The sequence below is a fragment of the Mustela lutreola genome, chromosome 13, assembly GCF_030435805.1.
Source record: "Mustela lutreola isolate mMusLut2 chromosome 13, mMusLut2.pri, whole genome shotgun sequence".
Lineage (NCBI taxonomy): Eukaryota > Metazoa > Chordata > Mammalia > Carnivora > Mustelidae > Mustela > Mustela lutreola.
The window spans coordinates 19,762,359-19,782,772 of NC_081302.1; positions in this window are offsets into that span (position 1 = coordinate 19,762,359).

Below are 20,414 nucleotides of genomic sequence, written 5' to 3' on the forward strand. Positions count from 1 at the left end.
CTTTCTGGAAATAATGGTTGGTTTTGGTTGATGCCAAGACATCTCATAAGTCTAAAATATAGAAATTCGTATAAACAATGAAGAATCCTTCACTGTGAAACCCCAGAGATTTACTAAACAGTTGAATCGCCAAATAACTGTAAAGTTCTCAAAACAACTTACATAAACTATTACAAGGCAGACAATTTTGTTGTATGAATAAAGAACACATATGTTTAGACATATGCTATCCTTTTTTAATTTGTTTTTGAACAATCAGTTTTTGAAGAATCTTAAGAGCTAAAGGTATTTTTCATCATTTTAATTTTTATTTGTCAAATTTTATTGATTAGCATACCTTAGTCTAAAGTAGGAAACATAAAATTTTAACTCTTTCGATATCTATGTGGTAGATGTTAGATGTTTCAACTCTATCAATGAAAATTGTCCATTAATTCTACAATTTACATTTTCTCAAATATGAGGAAAGTTGATTACAATAACTGTAAAGAGACAGGGGGGAAAAAAAAAGGAGGGGCCAGCTCTCTGAACTCTCACCAACTCTCCCTTACAGAATTCTCAGCTTCCTCAAATTTCTCTCCATATAGTTCTGTCAATTTCCAAAATATTCTTTTCGATGTGATTTGATTCTCTCAGTTATTCTTTGAAATTTACCATCATAAATCTTGTGCAGTTATAGTCGAGAGAGGATGTCTGTCTCAAGAGCTCCTGTAACTGTGAAGTTCTGTTAAGTTACTGAACGGGAAATAAGGCTGTGAATATCTTTCTTCATCGCAACTGAAGTCATGGTTTTATAAGTACTGAATCCGCTGATAGAATTGCCAAAATTCAGTCAAAAGTTCTCTTAGGCTTTATTTGTGTTTTCATTTCAGCATTTTTTCAGCATGGTCCCACAATGGTCATGTGATAAATTCAGTGATTGATATGCTACCCAAATAGCTCCCTTTCCCAGTAAGATTTACTAAGTCCCTTAAGCAGATGGAGCCTTTGTATATCATACATCATTACCTAATCATGTTATATACAGAAAAATACTTAACTCCTTCATTTATAATTAGTTCACCTCATATTTATTATGCACTCACTACAGATATTCAAGATGACATTGGACAATACATTCACAAAAGAATTAGAGTATAAAGTGGTAAGTGCAAAAGAGCATGCTGATTAACATTATACATTTAGAACCAAGTGTCTGAATTACTATACCATGAAGGAGTTATTTAACTTTACTAAATCTCAGTTTATTAATCTGTACTAATAAGGATAATAATTATACTTATTTTATATGATGGAGGTAAGAACTTAATAAAATTTTGCATTTATGCACCTAATACATGTAATAAATACTATTATTGCTATTATTTTGTGCTTATTATTTCCATTAATGTTCAAATCAAGAAGGTTCTAATTCATTTGAGTTTAGAAAAATATTTGTGTTTAGAAAAAAATAGAGTGTGAGTGAAGATTTATAGATCCAGTGAAGGTAGAAAAAATAACATTAATAAAATAATATAGGATTTTAAAAAGATTTTATTTATTTGAGAGAGAATGAGTGAGAGAGAGCATGAGAGAGGAGAAGGTCAGAGGGAGAAGCAGACTCCCTAAGGAGCTAGGAGCCTGATGCGGGACTCATTCCTGGAAGTCCGGGATCATGATGCAGGACTCAATCCTGGAAGTCTGGGATCATGATCTGAGCTCAACCAACTGAGCCACCTGGTGCCTAAATAACATAGGATTAATAGAAAAAAAACAGAGGTGAACCTCTGTATGGCTCAGTCAGTTAGGCATCTGACTCTTGATTTCAGCTCAGGTCATGATCTCATGGTGGTGAGATAGAGCCCTAGTCCATCTCCAAGCTCAGTGTGAAGTCAGTTTGAGATTTTTTCTCTCCCTCTCCCTCTGCCCCTCCCCCTGCTCATGGTGTATCTCAATAAAATCTTTTTAAAAAGAGAGAAGATGCAGAGCAGAAATATTCAGATTAAAAATTTTAAAAACTATATATGATTGGAAGAAAATGATAAAACTTTAACTTGATATACATCATCTTATTATTATGGTTTAAAATATTATATTTTAACAATAGTCTAGAAAACAATAAAGCACACCTTTCAAATTTATACCAAACCACTTGTAAAACAATATTGGAGTTTTAAATGAGATCACAACAGTTATATATAGAAAGATTATTAATAGTATAATATGGCTATTGCTACTGATACATCATAACTATATCCTAGCAAGCATGCCTGGCAAAATGAATATGCCTTTCACAGAATTGGGAAATTGGGATTTTCTTGGTTTGCATAAATATCATTAAGGTTGTCAGGATAATATAAAATGAATGCTCATATGACATGACATTAAGTATAATATTTCGGTCAAAACTGCTCTTGGACCACCATAAGAAAATGCTCCTTTTAGAAGTAAATCAAAGGTTTTATGTGAAATATTTTCCATGTAAAATTGTTTGTACAATATTCCTATGCTTTTGAAATCTGAGTAAATTTTGGGATATTTCTATTTGGGGAATTACACACTTAAACAATATTATATAGCTGTCAATTTAGTTTACGAAGAGCCACCAGGTGGAATTTGCATTATGCTTCTTGTGCCATTCTTGTCAATTAATTCTGGCAAAGAAAACCTATCAGGTAACAAGGATGGACAGTTAAGTCAATGAAGAGAAAAGTGGTTTTACTTCCTCCCCTGGCTTTATCCTCATCTTAGTGAATGAAATTGATGGGTCCGTGATCAAAGGAACAAAACTGATGCAGAGCCAAGGTCTAGCAAAGCTTTATTTCGTGCCAGCACCGAGAATCAAACTGACCAGTCAGGGCCACCTCTTACAGAGAGGGCGACCACGCCCAGCCTCACAGACTTTTATAGAGCAAAGGCCATGTGCTTGAGCCTGGCCACACACAAGTGGCCAATGAGATTGCAGAGAAAGCTGCACAGTCATGCTAGGTCATACATGGGTGGCCAATTGAATTACAATTCACCCCCTTGTAGCTATTTGAACTAACCCATCACCTTGGTCAGAATTGGCTCCCAAAAGGCGGGGCCCACACTCCTTGGTAGCTAGGGAGACAGTATGCGTGCTCCGCTAATTGGATGACTCCACCTGGCCCAACTCATCCCTGCATTCGGGCTCTGTTATCTCCCCCTGACCTGACCCCTGGCTGTTCAACCGAGTTGGAGCTGCTCTGGCTAAACAGGCGCTTTCAAAATAAGTAGAACATTTGATACCAGAATGATCACAGTGTTAGTGATTTCCCCACACTTAACCCATTTTCAAATTTTTTAGAATGTGGTCTGTAATATTATTAAACATATATTATAAAAAACATAACTTTTCAAATGTACTTAAAAATATCTTTAATATTGGGGTGCCTGGGTGGCTCAGTGAGTTAAGCCTCTGCCTTTGGCTCAGGTCATAATCTCAGGGTCCTGGGATCGAGCCCCACATTGTGCTCTCTGCTCAGCAGGGAGACTGCTCCCCCATCCCCGCCTGCCTCTCTGCCTCCTTGTGGTCTCTCTTTGTCAAATAAATAAAATCTTAAAACAACAACAACAACAAAAAAAAACCTTTAATATTGTGCACCTGGGTGGTTCAGTTACTTAAATATCTACCATTGGCTCAGGTCATGATTCCAGGGTCCTGGGGTCTAGTCCCTCATTGGGCTTCCTGCTCAGTGGGAGCCTTCGTCTCCTTCTGCCCTCCCCCCTCGCTCATGCTCACTCTCTCTCTCTTAAATAAATAAATAAAATCTGTAAAAAAAACCCTTGAGTATTAATTTGAAATTTTAAATAATTTTCATCATTTAATAAATTTATGTAAATGAATAAAATTGAAAACAATGAAGTAGAGACAGAGTATCAAAGTTTATCCAATATAAATGTATGCATTGTTTTATAGATGTTAATATACAGCTGGTTAATAAAGCACAGAAAATCAAATACTTTCCAAAGGGGTATACTAATGGAATAAGAGAAGGGTGCCAAGTAATACCCACATACACTTGTATATCACAAATATATATATACCACATATATATTCATTCCTACAACTGAGTTTAGCCAAATCTACCTGATAAAACCATGGTTCTGGTGGAATTTACAAAATGAAACTAGAAATTTTTTTTTTTAATTTCAATTTACTTCATGGAACCTTGAATAACCTACAATAACTTTTTCAAATTGTTATTAGGTATTGGCATTCACCCTCTCAACCAAGCATTTTCAGCAATGCAAAGAAATGAGGACAATGATCCCTTATTACACATAGCCTGGAAGATTCTAATCCAGTGCAGTAAAAGCCTTGTCTTCAAAATACACATGTACATACCTTTACTCATAATTGCAGTGACATGCATCTTATTTCTAGCCCAGAGTTTTTTTTTTTTTTTTTTTAAAGATTTTATTTATTTATTCGACAGAGAGAGATCACAAGTAGGCAGAGAGGAAGGCAGAGAGAGAGGAGGAAGCAGGCTCCCTGCTGAGCAGAGAGCCCGATGCGGGACTTGATCCCAGGACCCTGAGATCATGACCTGAGCCGAAGGCAGCGGCTTAACCCACTGAGCCACCCATGCGCCCTAGCCCAGAGTTTTTTGCTTCACGATCAGAACCTGCAGTGCATGTGAAACCTATTATGTTAAAAACACATTTACATAAAATATGGTTCCATGAAATTTACAAATGCCATGAGGGGAAAGATGAGGAAAAGATCAAGTTTAAATTCTCTTAACGAGTTTGATATTCTTCCTTTGATTCTTCCTTTGATTTTAATTACGTATCACTTTTTGTAAAAGATTGCTCATTGTCTTCAACGTATCATATATTTGCAATAAAATTATTTGCTTTTTTTGTTAGATTTAAATGATTCATACTCCCTGTAAATTTTTATTTCTAAGCAGACTTAGATGACTACAACCTCATATTTACATTAGACAGTATCACTTGTAACATTTAAGCTCTATCTATGCTGACTGGTTTCCCTTGAAAGGGAAAGAACACTAAATGTAACTGGAAAACATCATATCATGGTGGTTAAGAGCATGGTAATTAAAGTCAAACACATGCTTGACAGTTTATCCTAACACTTAAGATAGAATTTTTCAAGATAATTAAATATGTCAAGTTTTAGGTTTCATAATCTGTCAAATGGGGATATTGATAGCTCCTCCAGTTTGTGTGAATTAAAACCATTTCTGGTCTAGGAAGTAATTAGAGAGTAACTGTTAATAATTGGTGTTGGAAAGTATTGGTGAGAAGTATTTGTGATAGTCTGTTAATAGGAAGGTATACTTAAGAAGGAAAATGGTCTCCTATTTATACAAGAGTTTTTCAGTGGGTTTTTAACAATTCACATTTAATTTTTCCCTATTTGGCAGTTTTAAGAAATTTCATGTCATGCTAATAAAATTACTGCCAGTTTTTTTTTTAATAATTTGCAAGTTCTTAATACTATCAACGTATATACATTATGGCTTTCCCCACTATTTATAATAATTTATTATCTTTCATATGTAATTGTCTTCATGTGTTTGTGGAATTGCAAGCTTATCTATACCATAAACAGTTCCCTCAGATTTATCAAAATAAGGAATATAAGCAGCCAAACACCATGTACATAGTGTTAGTATGTAACACTGGAAAAGATACACTAATGTTAGTCACACAGGAAAGAGAATAATGTAATAGAAAGTGAGACATAGTCCAAAGAACCAACACTTTTGTTTAATTTAATTAATGAAGGAAGTTACTCTTCCCATGCACGTAAGATATATTCAAAATTTAGTGGTGACAGAGAGAAAATGGCTCAAGTTGAGGGAAATAAACCAGAGTCGGGTAAATGAATATATAGGACCAGAGCACTTGGAGCAAAAGAGTACATGAAGCAGAGGAAATGCCAGGTTGAAAAAATGGAGACTAATCAACAGAAAACAATCAGGTCTTCTCCTGTGTTAGACACCATAGAGTATAGTGAAAATATAGTTCAGATTATTGAGTTAGACAGATATGGACTGCATTCTAAAGCCAATTCAATTATTATCTGTGTAAATGTGGTTATGACTCAGTCCACTCAACTGTAACAATAGAAAAGATAATATTCTCTCTGGCTCTTAACAAATGCTAATCATAGCTATTGATGTTTTGTAGAGATACAGGCAAAGGACAATCTAGGTTTTGAGGTACCTAAAGCTGATACAATTTGTGGAGCCCTCTTAGGAAAAGAATGTAAATTGCAATTACCAATTTGCATAAGAATACAAATTTAGAATGAGAAAGTAAATCACAAATTATAGATACAGCAAACTTCACAAGGTCAGGAATAATAACAAAACAATTTTACTCATGAACAGCTCAACACAGCTAAAGAATATCTTTTTTTCCTAAAATATCACTAGCATATTTTATGATAACTTTTTCATAGTACAGTGATTTCAATTTTATGAAAATATAGTTTGCTCTATCCTCTAGCTTAATTAAAATTTATCTTAAATTATTATTATTAAAGAGAATCAGGTTTAGAAAAAAGTTCACTTGGGTTCACAACTCTACTGGAAACATCATGCAAATACTCAGATTTATTGTTAAATTTGGATAAACCATTAACATAAGTCTTTCACTTAGACTACAAAAATGCAGGGCATTGAAAGTTTTTATTTGCTGTGATGTCTTAAATATTGGCTGAATTAATGCTACTAATTAGCTAGTTTATCATGAATGATTCTACAGCATTACTTATGTAATGGAGTTTTCGTGTTACCTTTGTCAGTGTCTGTATTTTGTATCAAACCAAAAACAGATAGATCATGGCCAATGAGTTCATACAATGCAATGATAAGTTGTAGGATATGAAACATTCAGTCCACACACTTAAGTACTCAGTATTTGTTTCAGTGATGTAGGCTCAAGCCCTACAAATACAGGATTTCTTTTTCTTTCTTTCTTTTTTTTTTTTTAAGATTTTATTTGTTTGAGGGAAAGGAAGAAAGCATGAAAGCATGAGCAGGAGTGGAGGTAGAAGCAGACTCCCCACTGAGCAGGGAGCCCATTGTGGGGCTCAATCCTAGGACTCTGGGATCATGACCTGAGCCTGAGGCTGGTGCTTGACTGACTGAGCCACCCAGGTACTCCCAGGATTATTGATACATTCTACTTCACACAATTCCAATACAAGTGAAAAATTACTTTCTTACATTGTATATGCCACATTACTGCTTAGAAGACTTTTTTTAAAAAATACACATCAATGAGGAGTACCTAGATGGCTCAGTGGGTTAGGCCTCTGCCTTTGGCTCAGGTCATGATCTCAGGGTCCTGGGAATGAGATCCACATTGAGCTCTCTGCTCAGCAGGGAGCCTGCTTCCTCCTCTCTCTCCGCCTGCCTCTCTGCTACTTGTGATCTCTCTCTTTCTGTCAAATGAATAAATAAAATCTTTTAAAAAAATAAATAGACATCAATGAGAACCAATCTTCTTCCCATAACTTTATATTCCTCATGATAGTATAATTTCCCATAGAGTAGCTTCTGGCTCCAAACATCTGTAATCTCGTTACTCCTCTACTCACATCTGATGCCAGGCAGTTTGTCATATCATGATGATGTCATAATATCATTTCAAGCTTTACTTCTTTGGCACAATATGAAGTAAACAGGCATGGTAGGGAGTTCCATTACTTCTGAAAGTTAGTTCTATTCCAAGATTGATAACAAAAATTTTACTGTCATTACAGGTGCCTGTGGTAAACAAAACCATTTATTTATTCCACAAAGTTCAAACTCTACCTACTCAACTTATTCTGGGCCAGATCCTAAAAAGAACTGTAAGCATTCCAGCACCACATAAAAAGAGAGGAAGTCAAATGAAGATCAAATAAGGGTAGGGGCTGCTGGGTAGCTCAGTGGGTTAAAGCCTCTGCCTTCTGCTCAGGTCATGATCCCAGGGTCTTGGGATCGAGTCCCGCATCAGGCTCTCTGCTCAGCAGGGAGCCTGCTTCCTCTTCTCTCTTTGCCTACCTCTCTGCCTACTTGTGATCTCTGCCTGTCAATAAATAAATAAATAAATCTTTAAAAAAAAAAAACAGATCAAATAAGGGTAGAAATGGTTATTAAGTAAATGCAGATAAAACATTTTTTTTCCCTTTTTAAAACATAAGACCATATGCATTGACTAGCTCAGACTATCATGAAACTCCTCAGACTTTATCTTTTCATAATTCTGGAGTCTTAAAGTCCATAATGAAGGTGCCAACAAATTTTGTGAGAGCCTGTTACTGGTATGTGTGCAGGTATGCAACTTAAGTTACATGTACGGGGAAATGTATATGGTTAAAAACTTATATTGGAAAGGAAGAAAGATCTAAAATAAATGACCAGAGTCCCTCACAGGAGGAGAAAAATAAAGAACATAGTATGTCTAAAGTAGAAAGAAGAAAATAAAAAGATAAAAGCCAAAACAAACAAAAAACTGAAATATAACAGAGTAACAAATTTAAAACCTACTTCATTGAAAAGTTAACAAAAATGATAAGCCTTTAATTAAAGAAAGAAAACACCAATCAATAATATAAGAAATTACATATTCTACAGACCTTAATAGGTAATAAAAATATGAGAATATTAAGCAAACAGAATTAAAACCTTAGATGTAATGGGAAACTTCCCTTTAAGACATAAACTAAGTCCACTGAAGAAGAGATAGCCTGATTAATTTTGTATTTACCAATTAATTATAATAAGCTAACACAAAAATGATACAATCTGATAATGGATACTTACAAAAATTGTAGAGCGAACGTTTTATTACAATGAGAAATAATTCTTTGATCCTAAAATTAGGAAGAAAAAATGGTTTACTATCATCTTTTTTTCTGTTTAACATTATAGTAGGATATACAAATATTAAAGACATAAATATCAGAAAGGAAGAAATAAGACTTTTAGGGGCAGAATATCTATTCCCAGATAGATAACACTATCCTAAATCTTTTATTTATTTGTTTGTTTGTTTGTTTATTTATAGGAGATAGAGAGAGAAAAAATACTAGAGGGAAGAGAGATATTGTCAAATGAGATATAAATACAGCACCCAATTACATGATGCTTATAAGATATTACTTTAAATTACCTTAAATATAAAGGTATGAAATATTAATAATTAAAGGATGTAAAAAATATACCATTCTAATTGTCAAAAGAAGTCTGGAGTTTCTCTTTTAGTATCATCCAAAATAAACTCTGGAATGGTGAATATCACCAGGCATCAAGAAGGTAATTTCAGGGGCACCTGGGTGGCTCAGTGGGTTAAGCCTCTGCCTGTAGCTCAGGTCATGATCTCAGGGTGCTGGGATTGAGTCCCACATCAGGCTCTGCTCGGCAGGGAGCCTGCTTCCCCCCATCTCTCTGCCTGCCTCTCAGCCTACTCCTGATCTCTCTGTCAAATAAGTAAATATAATCTTAAAAAATAAAAGAAGGTAATTTCATGATTTTGAAAAAAAAATCAGTTTATTGATCAAGAGAATTTTTTAGCACCATAAATTTGGTGGATTAAAACAACAAAAATTTATTCTCTCATGGTTCTGGAGGTGAGAAATCCAAAACCAGTTTTATTGAGCCTGTATCTAGGTGTTAGCGAAATGCTCCATCTGCAGTCTTTTGGGGAGAATTCATTCCATGCCTCATTTAGCTTCCAGTGGCTCCCAATACTCCTTGACTTGTGGCCTCTGCCTCTGTGGTCCTATTGCCTTCTCCTTCTGTGGTCTGTCTAATCTCCCTGTTTCTTTCTTATTAGGATAATGGTGATGACATTTAGAGCCCAACCAAATAATACAAAATGAGCTCCTCATCTCAGGATCCTTAATCACCTCTGTAAAGAGCCTTTTTCCAAATGAAGTAAAATTTACAGGTTTAAGAAAATAGGATGTGAATTCATTCTGTGGATTTATTCATTCATTCATTTTTCAGGCTATTACAGTATTTTTATAATTAATTTTGAAAAAACAGATAATAACAGACCTCTAGATTTTATCTTTTCAGAATTATTTTTCTCTTATAGATCTTTGTATTTTAAAGTTGATTTTAAACTCAGTTCTTAATTTCTCTGCAATAGTTCACTGGAGATCTGATGGGATTATTTTATATTTATAGGTTATTTTAGGACATACTGTCATCTTAAAAATACTGAGCCTTCAAAGCCATTATGTATTTAGAACTTTAATCTTTTGCAGAAATATTTTATATTTGTCACTGAACAAGTAATGCACATACAATCCTGTCTTCATCCTCAGGTATTTTATGATTCTTGCTGCTGATGTAAATTATTATTAATTTTTTTAAAGATTTGATTTCTTAAGTAACTTTTTTGGAGGTTCCTAAGATTTTTTTTGTATACAACCATTAATTGTAAAATAAGCACAAGTTGATTTTTGTTTCCTTCTGTTGCCTTGTTACATTGGTTAGGAATTCCAATATAATGTTAAATGAAAATTATTAAAGAGGTTATCTTTACTTTGTTCTTGTTCTTTATATTGTCTAGTTTTACAATTGTTTTTAAATATTTAATTATTTTAGAGAGAGAAAGGGAGAGAGCATGAGTGAGCGTGTGAGTGGGGGAAGGGGCAGAAGGAAAGAATCTCCAGCAGACTCTGTGCTGAGTGTGAAGCGTGCCCCAGGGCTCAGTCCCAGGACCCATGAGATCATGACCTGAACTAAAATCTTAAGTCAGTCCCTTAACTGACTGAGCCACCCATGTGCCTCTAATTTTACAGTTTTTATTGCAGAAAGACACAATCCAGTACTAGTACTTCATCATGACTATTCTGATTACCATAGCTGTGTCAAAATTTACTTTGAAACTTAGTGAACTAACTTAATAATGACATTTATCTTACTCATGAGTCTTTAATTTGGGCAGCACTAAGTAAGTATATCTTATCTCTACTCAATGTGGATTCAGCTGGGGTTGCTCAAAGGCTAGGGCTAAAATTATCTTCAGGCTTTCTCATATTTTTGGCAACTGATAGTGGATTTAGGCTGATAAGGGGTGTACGTGATAAATAGGGATCTTAGATGGAATAACTAGGAGTGGTTATCTTTGTTGCAGAATTTTGTTGCAGCATGGTGAGTGCATCCTATGAGTTAAGTGTCCCAAAAGTTGTAACCAGACTAAAGCTTCATCACATTTTATGTCCTAGTGACATAAACTACATTATTATTTAAATCAAATTCTATATTTTGAAACATTTACAAAGTTGCAGCCATTTGCAACCAGGAGGAAAGTAGGCTTCACTTTTTGATGGGCATGGTACATTTTTGGAATGGCAGGTAGGATCATAAATACTCTTACAAACATTTGTTTCAAAATACAACATATGGTAATGGTTCAGTAATTTATTTTAAGGCTGTATTCTAGGGGCGCCTGGGTGGCTTAGTGGGTTAAGCCACTGCCTTCGGCTCAGGTCATGATCTCAGAGTCCTGGGATCGAGTCCCGCATTGGGCTCTCTGCTCAGCGGAGAGCCTGCTTCCCTCTCTCTCTCTCTGCCTGCCTCTCCATCTACTTGTGATTTCTCTCTGTCAAATAAATAAATAAAATCTTTAAAAAGAAAAGGCTGTATTCTATTTGTGTATTGCACAAAAAATGAAATATGCTAAATGTTCACCCTAAAGTAATGAATTTACAATGAAGTATTATGCAGGTGTTAAAAGAAGAAAGCTTTACATTTTCTTCTAAAGTACAATTTCCAGGTAAATAAAACAAGTCCTCAAAAGTGTGCATGGTAGCATTAGTGATACAAAAATGAATATAAATGCACAGGTATATGTATATATGTTGATAGTTCTGGTAGAATACATAAGAAATTAACAACATAATTGCCACAGGATAATGAAACAGGGTGGCAGGAAGAGAGAGGTAGAAAGGATAAATTAGCTTAATTTTTTATAGATTTTTCATGTTAGAATACATGTAATTTTTATGTAACATGTTTATGAATAGATAAATAGTATTAATCTGAAAAGACAGCTGTTTATGTTTATTATAGTGAGGTTAATATTATCAAAGAGATGTTATGAAGGAATTCTTAAATAACCCAGTACTTCTAGGGAAGTTGGAGATGATTTTACCAAGGAAATGACATTTGACTTGGATATAGTTTTTTCCTAATGTTGGCTTATTTTTGGTACTCATCTATTTACTTTATCATTTTATAATTAACATTTATTTTAAATTTGTTTACATTTTCTCACTCACTGAATATGCCTCCGCTTCTTCATTTTATTTGCTAACCATTGGTAGTCAGAACTGAGTCCTGGATTTAGGTGTACTGTAAGGGAACTATGAACATTAGAGAAACACAAGGCATCTAATCCAAAATGGTAAAGGGGGAGATTGATTTATACCTGTTGCCTCTCTCTAAAGAAGTACATGAAAGGTTGTGTTTATTTATTTATTCCCCGCAAAATGTTTTCAACCAAAATGAATGAATAAATAAATAAATAAATAGATGATTCTGGGGCTCCTGGGTGGCTCAGTTGCTTGAACATTTGACTTCTGATCTTGGTTCAGGTCGTGATCTCCGGGTAGAGGGATGGAGCCTGCATGGGGCTCTGTGCTCAGCAGGGAGCCTCTCTCACCCTCTCCCTCTGCCACTCCTCTACCTCAACTACATAAATAAATTAAATACACACACACACACACACACACACACACACACACACACATACCCAGATAATTCAGTCAAATGCCTTGTTATAGGTTCTTATTACTGAAACAGGGCTGATTGGTGCATTCTTTCTTTACTTTGCCCATCTGGATAAAGTTTACTAAGCTGGAGCATATAAAATTTTTTAAATGTATTTTCACCAAAAAGAATATAAAATAGAGACTAAAATTTGTTCATATGGGTAAATAAAATATTTCTGGGGGAAAATTATGCCTACAGTGTCAAGTGAAAGTAGAACTAATACAAATTTACTACTCTATCATAATTTGATCACATCAGGAGATCATAAGTATGCATTTTGATAAATAAAGGATTTGGTTCCTAAACCTAAAAGCCCAAAATTATGATGACAAATAACAGACCTTATATATCTAAGCTGCCACTGAGAATTCAATTGCTTTATATTCATTACTGAAGAATGATACTACCTAAAGTATTTTATTTAAACATACAACTGAGTTGTGAATTCTTTAACATGGTGGTTTTGTGCAGGGTTAAAAATGCTCAATTTTTGGTAGCATAATTTTAAAATCGCCCTATGATTATTCATTTCCAGCTAGTCACTATTTAGAGAATCATGACAGCCACTCTAGGAGTATGTTTGAGAAATTGTTGCTGAATTTAGCACTTAGTAATTAGATTATGTTATTAGAGGAGTGCTAAGTTTCAGGCATTGAAATTTAACAGACTCCTGAAACCTCTTGTTGAAGGTACTTGATTCTATTCCCATGGAAACTGTTCCCTGCCTTGAGAAATAACCTGTAAGTAGTTTTTTTAAAAAATGAGTGTTAGAATTTTAAGACTTTGCTGTTGGTGAAAATTTTAAACATAACATTATACTACAGGTGACATTTCCATTCCCTTAGCTTTTTGGTATTACAGCTAGAAAAACTGGGCTTCACATAAAAAAGTAATTCCAAACTAATTTTTATAAATACCTGGTATTTTATACTGTATGGAAAATGGTATAATACCATTTGTAGGTAGACAGTAATAAATAAAAATATTATTATTATAAACTTAGGGAAATGAAGTAAAGATATAAAAATGAATTTTTAAGTAATAAGCCAAAAATATAGATAAAATGAAGTAACAATATTATAATAAAACAAAAGCAAGAAGAAAAAAGGGAGGAGAAAAAGAAAGAGATGGATTAAATAAAAAATCTAACAAGGTGATAGACTTAAAGTAAAACATATCAATATTCATATTAAGTTAAAAATATTCTAAACACTACAATTGGAAGATACATATTATCAGATGGGATAGAAATACAACATCTAATTATGTGCTGCTTATAAGAAATCACTGTAAATATAAACATGAAAATATTAATTATTAAAGATGTAAAAAATATGCCATGCCAACAGTCAAAAGATTCAATAATATCTTTATTAATATCATCCAAAATATCACCAAGAATATCACCAGGGACAAAGTAGGTGATTTCATGTTTAAAAAAAAAAAAGTGGTTGATTGATCAAGAGAAGTTAGCACCTCATAACAGAGCTTCAAATAAGTGAAACAAAACCTCATTAAATTATATGGAGAAATAGATAAATCTATAATCACAGTCAAAACAAGATGGGATTGGGAGGGAGACAAACCATATGTGACTCTTAATCTCACAAAACAAACTGAGGGTTGCTGGGGGGAGGGGGGTTGGGAGAAGGGGGTGGGATTATGGACATTGGGGAGGGTATGTGCTTTGGTGAGTGCTGTGAAGTATGTAAACCTGGTGATTCACAGTACCCCTGGGGATAAAAATATATGTTTATAAAAAATAAAAAATTAAAAAAAAAGTTTCAGGATCCATCATTCAATAATTGATGGAGAAAATAGAAAATCAGCAAGAATATAGAAAATTTGAACACTGTGTGTTGGCTAACTGAACATAATTCAGAAAATTTGAACACTCTGAACCAAAAAAAAAAAAAAATTACCAAAATGGTCAATCTTTAGATCAATATCCCTCATGAACATAGATGCAAAAAAAAAGGAATTTTTGAAAATCAAATTAAGTCCAACAATTTGTAAAAATTATATTATATCATGATTCAGGAAAGTTTATTTTAGGAATGCCAGGTTTGGTTTAGCATTCAAAAATTAATGTAATTTACCATATTTTTAAAAAGCTAAAATCAAAACTCATAATTATCTCAGGGGTTGTAGGAAAACTCAGTGGATGAAATCCAACATTATTTTTTGATAACCACTGTCAAAAACTAGGAATAGAAAAGCACAATCTTACCTGGTAAAAACTGAAAAATCTATATTTAATAACAATGTAGTGGTGAAACACTGAACAAGTTTCCTAGAAGATCAGAAACAAATGAAAGGATGTCCACTTGTACTGCTCTATTCAGCATTGTACTGAGGGTTCTAGGCAGTATAACAAGTTAAAAACATGAAATTAAAGATATTCAATAACAAAGAAAGAAGTGTAGCAATCTAACGGAATCTACAAAAAAAGGTACTAAAACTAATTAGTTCAGCTAGTTTCTAAGATATAAGATGGCTATACAAGCATCATCTTTGTTTTCAAGTCTTTACATAAAGAATTAGAAATTGAAATTGAGAAAGCAGGATGCCTGGGTGGCTCAGTGGGTTAAGCCTCTGCCTTCAGCTCAGGTCATGATCCTGGGGTCCTGGGATCTAGCCCTGCTTCAGGCTCTCTGCTCAGCAGGGAACCTGCTTCCCCCCTCTCTCTCTGCCTGCCTCTCTGCCTACTTGTGACCTCTCTATCAAATAAATAAAAATAAAATCTTAAAAAAATAAAAAAGAAATTGAGAAAGCAATGTTATCTACATAGCATTAAAATTATGACACAGAAAAACCTGACAAAATATACCAAACTGTTACTCTAAAAATACACCATTGCTGATAGGAATTAAAGAAGGTCTAGATAACTGTAGAGATATGTCTTGTTCATAACTCAGAAGATATAAAACATTATGGTGTCAAAGCCTTTCACATTGTTCTAGAGATACAATGAAATCTTAAAATCTAGCAGGCTTTCTGCATAGTGACAAACAAATTCTAAAATTCATATAAAGACATAAAGAACCTAACTTGCCAAAGTAACTTATAAAAAGAGCAAAATTTGAAATTTAGCATTAATTTGAGTAGTAGTATCAAAAAAGACATGTATCAGTTGAATGGAATAACATCAAGAAAAAGATTCACACATCTTTGGACATCTAATTTTCAGACAGATATACTAAGGTATTTCAAGGGAGAAAGGATACTGTTTAACAAGTGGTGGTGGAGCAATTGTATATCCATATGTAAGAAAAAAATCTATGGATTGTACCATGTACAAACACACACACACACACACGGATACTGTTTAACAAGTGGTGGTGGAGCAATTGTATATCCATATGCAAGAAAAAAATCTATGGATTGTACTATGTACAAACACACACACACACACACACACACACACACACTGGACAACAGACCTAGTTGTCCATAGATTTAATTAAAATCCAACTGTCTCAAAGCTATGGAGAACATGGAGAGTCCTATAAAGTTTTTCCTCCCAAAAGGATCCCTGAATTTAAGAAACATAAAAAGCCAATTGAAACTTACATAGTTAGAGAGGATTACATGTTTCCTATAACTTTGGAATGAAATACTCAGAATTAATTATGGTTTAGTTATCATATTATGTTTCAAATTATATCAGAGGGTGGAGTAAGCCAAAAGAGGAAAGACAATCTCTCGTTTGAAGAGCTTTTTGGAAATTATTACCTCACTAGGGAACTTGGTAAGAGAAGAAAACAGAGTATTTCATGATAAGATCATCTAAGTTCTATCCTGATGATTGATTGACAAAGTTTGAGCCATGTAAAAATTATGTTAATTTATTCTCCTCTCTGTTTCTCCCACAACAAGTTCCAAAAATGGTATTTGGCATCACATATTTCCTCTCTAATATAATAGAGTGTGAATTATTCACAATAACTACTTTTTTAAACTCAGAATGGACTAGTAAGATAAAAGCAAAATTTAGGTCACAAGAATATAAGCTATTCTTAATTATAAATCTTTAGAAGTATAAATATAGAGAAAAACAATAATGATGAAATAAAGAATCTCATTAAAATAGATTTTTATTGGATAATAATAAATATCTGTATTACATACCTGTCACTGGCTTACTTTAGCAGCTAAAATATTTAATTCAGTCTCTTATATTTGGTAATAATATAACTCAAATGTAGCCCATTTCTCACAGGTATATAAACAACAGTATAATTTTGGTAACTTGAAGTTGGTCAGATGGAAATTAAGAGGGGCAGAGGGAGAGGGAGAGAATCTTAAGCAGGTTTCACACTGAGTGCGGAGCCCATCACTGGGTTCGATCTCAAGACCATGAGATCATGACCTAAGCCAAAACCAAGGGTCAGATGCTTAAATGACTGAGCCATCCAGGTGCCTCTTGACTTCATAATTTAATAAAAGTGTTGCTTATACCCCATGTTGAATAGTTTGGCAAAAATGAATATAGTTTGTACTATGAGTTCAATCCCTTCCTTAAGTATTATAAGTTAGAGGGCCTCATCTGAGAAATGATAATGTTGGTTTCACACATTCTCTAGAGCCCAAATTTTTTCTCCTAAAAACACACCTGGAATTTTGTTGCTTCAGCAGTCTAAAGAAAGTTAGAGAAGCCTAAAATCATGGCAGTTAAAGGAGTATAGAACCTTGACATGTGGCTTTTTATCACATTTTCTGATATGTGTGTATAGAGGGAAAGAGTATTGCTAGAGGAACGCAGCATACAAAGATCTACATGTTTGCCAAAAATATGACCAATGTTATTCCTTTTATGCCACCCCATCTGGACACAATTTCTAGGTTCCAGGATCACATTTTCTTGTACTGGAGTTATATGATCTAGTCATATATAAGGCTAATGGATCATGCTATATAACTTAGCTTCTATTGCATTTTATATTTTGCTGAATCATAGGTATATTTAAAGTGTTAACAGCTATCCTTTCCATGGCCAGATACATCATCGTTTGGTTGGGGATGTTAATGGCAATAACTTAATCACAACTTTTTTTTGTTATGTAAAGATACACTGCTACCTCTTTAATCTGGAAAAAAATACATCTGTGTTCCATATTATAAAACTGTATTAAAATTCATGAAAGATAACTGTGTTAAAAAGTCTTGTCCCTAGGGGCACCTGGGTGGCTCAGTGGGTTAAGCCACTGTCTTGGCTCAGGTCATGATCTCAGGGTCCTGGAATTGAGCCCCACATCGGGCTCTGTGCTCAGCAGGGAGCCTGCTTTTCTTCCTCTCTCTCTCTGCCTGCCTCTCTGCCTACTTGTGATCTCTCTCTCTCTCTCTGCCAAATAAATAAATCTTTAAAAAAAAAAAGTCTTGTCCCAGTCTCAGTGATGGATTTAGGTATTCACCTTTGCCTATTTATATATAAATCCAGGTGGAATGACATAGGCAAATGCAAGGTGCAACTTGAAATCTTTTCTCCTCCCTCCTTCCCTTTCTCCCAGTGAAAGGGTCTGCACGTAGGGCTGTAGTCCCACCATCTGCATATCCTTTACCATATTCACTCTTGGAGCACCTCATGGAGAAGCTACTCTCTCCTTTTTCTTTCTTGAAATTTTTTCATGCACCACACTCCAGACCATGTACCCTGGTACCTTCAGGTCTAACCTAGTCATAAAAATGGTCATTGAAGGAGATTTAAATCAGTGAGTAGAACATTTCCCTTTACCCAATATATGCCCTTTCTGCTTGAGTTGCCCACTCCTTCCCCTAGAACTAAGAGAAATAACCAGCTTCCTCTGCTCTATTCTTCTTTAAGGAGAAGCCAGGAAATGGGACTCCCAAGTTGCAGCTTGATCCCTTTTCCTTTCTTAATTCCCTGAGCAAATCTCTCCAGGTTGTTTGGACTTCCTCATTGTTTCAACATACACAGTTGTCCCAGAAAAAAAAAATGCTATGGAGCTTCAGCTTCAGACACACCATTAAAATAATAATGTCATGAGTAATATAAATATACTGTCAGTTTTTAAAACCTCAATATTCAATAAAATATAAATCATGCTTACTTCAAAAAAATGTGGTGAGTGCAAGCCATTATATTTTTGGTAAAAACAGAGAAACTACAGGGTAAATGCAAACCCTATGGATGAAAAAAAGCTGCATTTCATTTAAAATACTGTAATATATTCTCTATCAGTCTGAAAGGTTTTTTAACATTTAAAGTCAGTTAAGCTTTGATATTTTAGAAATGAACCCCAATAATGTATATAATTTATAATACTATATGTATATATATACAGTGAGATAAAATATATTTATAATGATCATCAAATTGGCATATGTTAATTTTATCTGCACTGAAAATACTAGGAATCAATATTCTATAATGTCTTAAAAGCTGTGTTGTCAACAATTACCCTCATAATCCTCTGGTAGAAAATCATTATTCTTACCATGTTATACAGGTGAAGAAACTTACAGATTTAATGCCTCAGCTAATGATATACAGAAAGACAGTTACGGCAAGGGTCAACAATCAGAATTTATTTGGGGATGTCACTTTCAAACTGCTGTTTCACATTGACCTCTGAAAGAAAATCAATTATATAGAGCTTACTGGCTTAGAGAATGTCAATGCAATGCAGTTTAATTCATCATTAAACCTGTACTGTCTATTTTACCAGTCTGTTGTTTACTGTGAATAGTAATGCTGAATAAAAACCACACTGGAGAATAAGGAAGGGTGTATTTATTGGGATGTCTACTAGACATTAGTAACATTCCTACTGAAGTGCTTTCCTACCACACTGAAGACATTTTTTTTTTTTTTTAAGGTTTAAATTCATCGAATGATACTGAAGCAGAAAGTAGAAGACAGCATCATTCTATCATCAAATGTGAAGTGTTATTGTTATAATCTCTGGAATTCCATTAAATATGTGGGGAAATGAGCTTTCACAATAAAAAATAAAGGATTTAAAGGATAGCGGAAGTGACAGAAAGAGGTAACTAATTTTCCCAATTCAGACAGTTCACTGCCTGACGAAAGAAAGCATATATCTATTTGGGAGGTGGGGTGGGGTACATTGTTATTTCCTGAAACTGCATACAGAGAGAAAGAGGGATTCTTTAATGGAATCTTCTTATAAAGAAGAAAATATGACAACAAATACAATGCATTTGACTGAAAGTATTGGCTGAAGATATACAAGTTATTCTCAAATGAATACTTCTTGGATTCAATATCAGTGAAGTAGAAAGCTTAACGTTAACTTGTAATTTACTGAAATAATTTTAGTGGGAAATAAAACATCTAAAAGAATAGCTAAAAATTCCTATGCATGTTCTAAGATAATTCCTAAGCAGGTATTTTGTAGGAGCTGGATTGAAATCTTTACCTAACTTAATTTGATAATTGTAGTTGTGAAAATAAAATGTCCTGTGGATTAAAGCTAGGTGATATATGTTAGAAATAATAAATGAGGGAGGAAATGGAATAAGACCATGCATGTGATAGATTGCACAACTCCTCCGGCACCATTTATATATGCCCTAATATGAAATGTGGCCCTGGACTTGTTCATGTGATGAGCCTGGAAAGGAAGGTTACTATATTTTCTTTAGGGTTTTTTTTTTTTTTTTAATAAAATTGGCCTT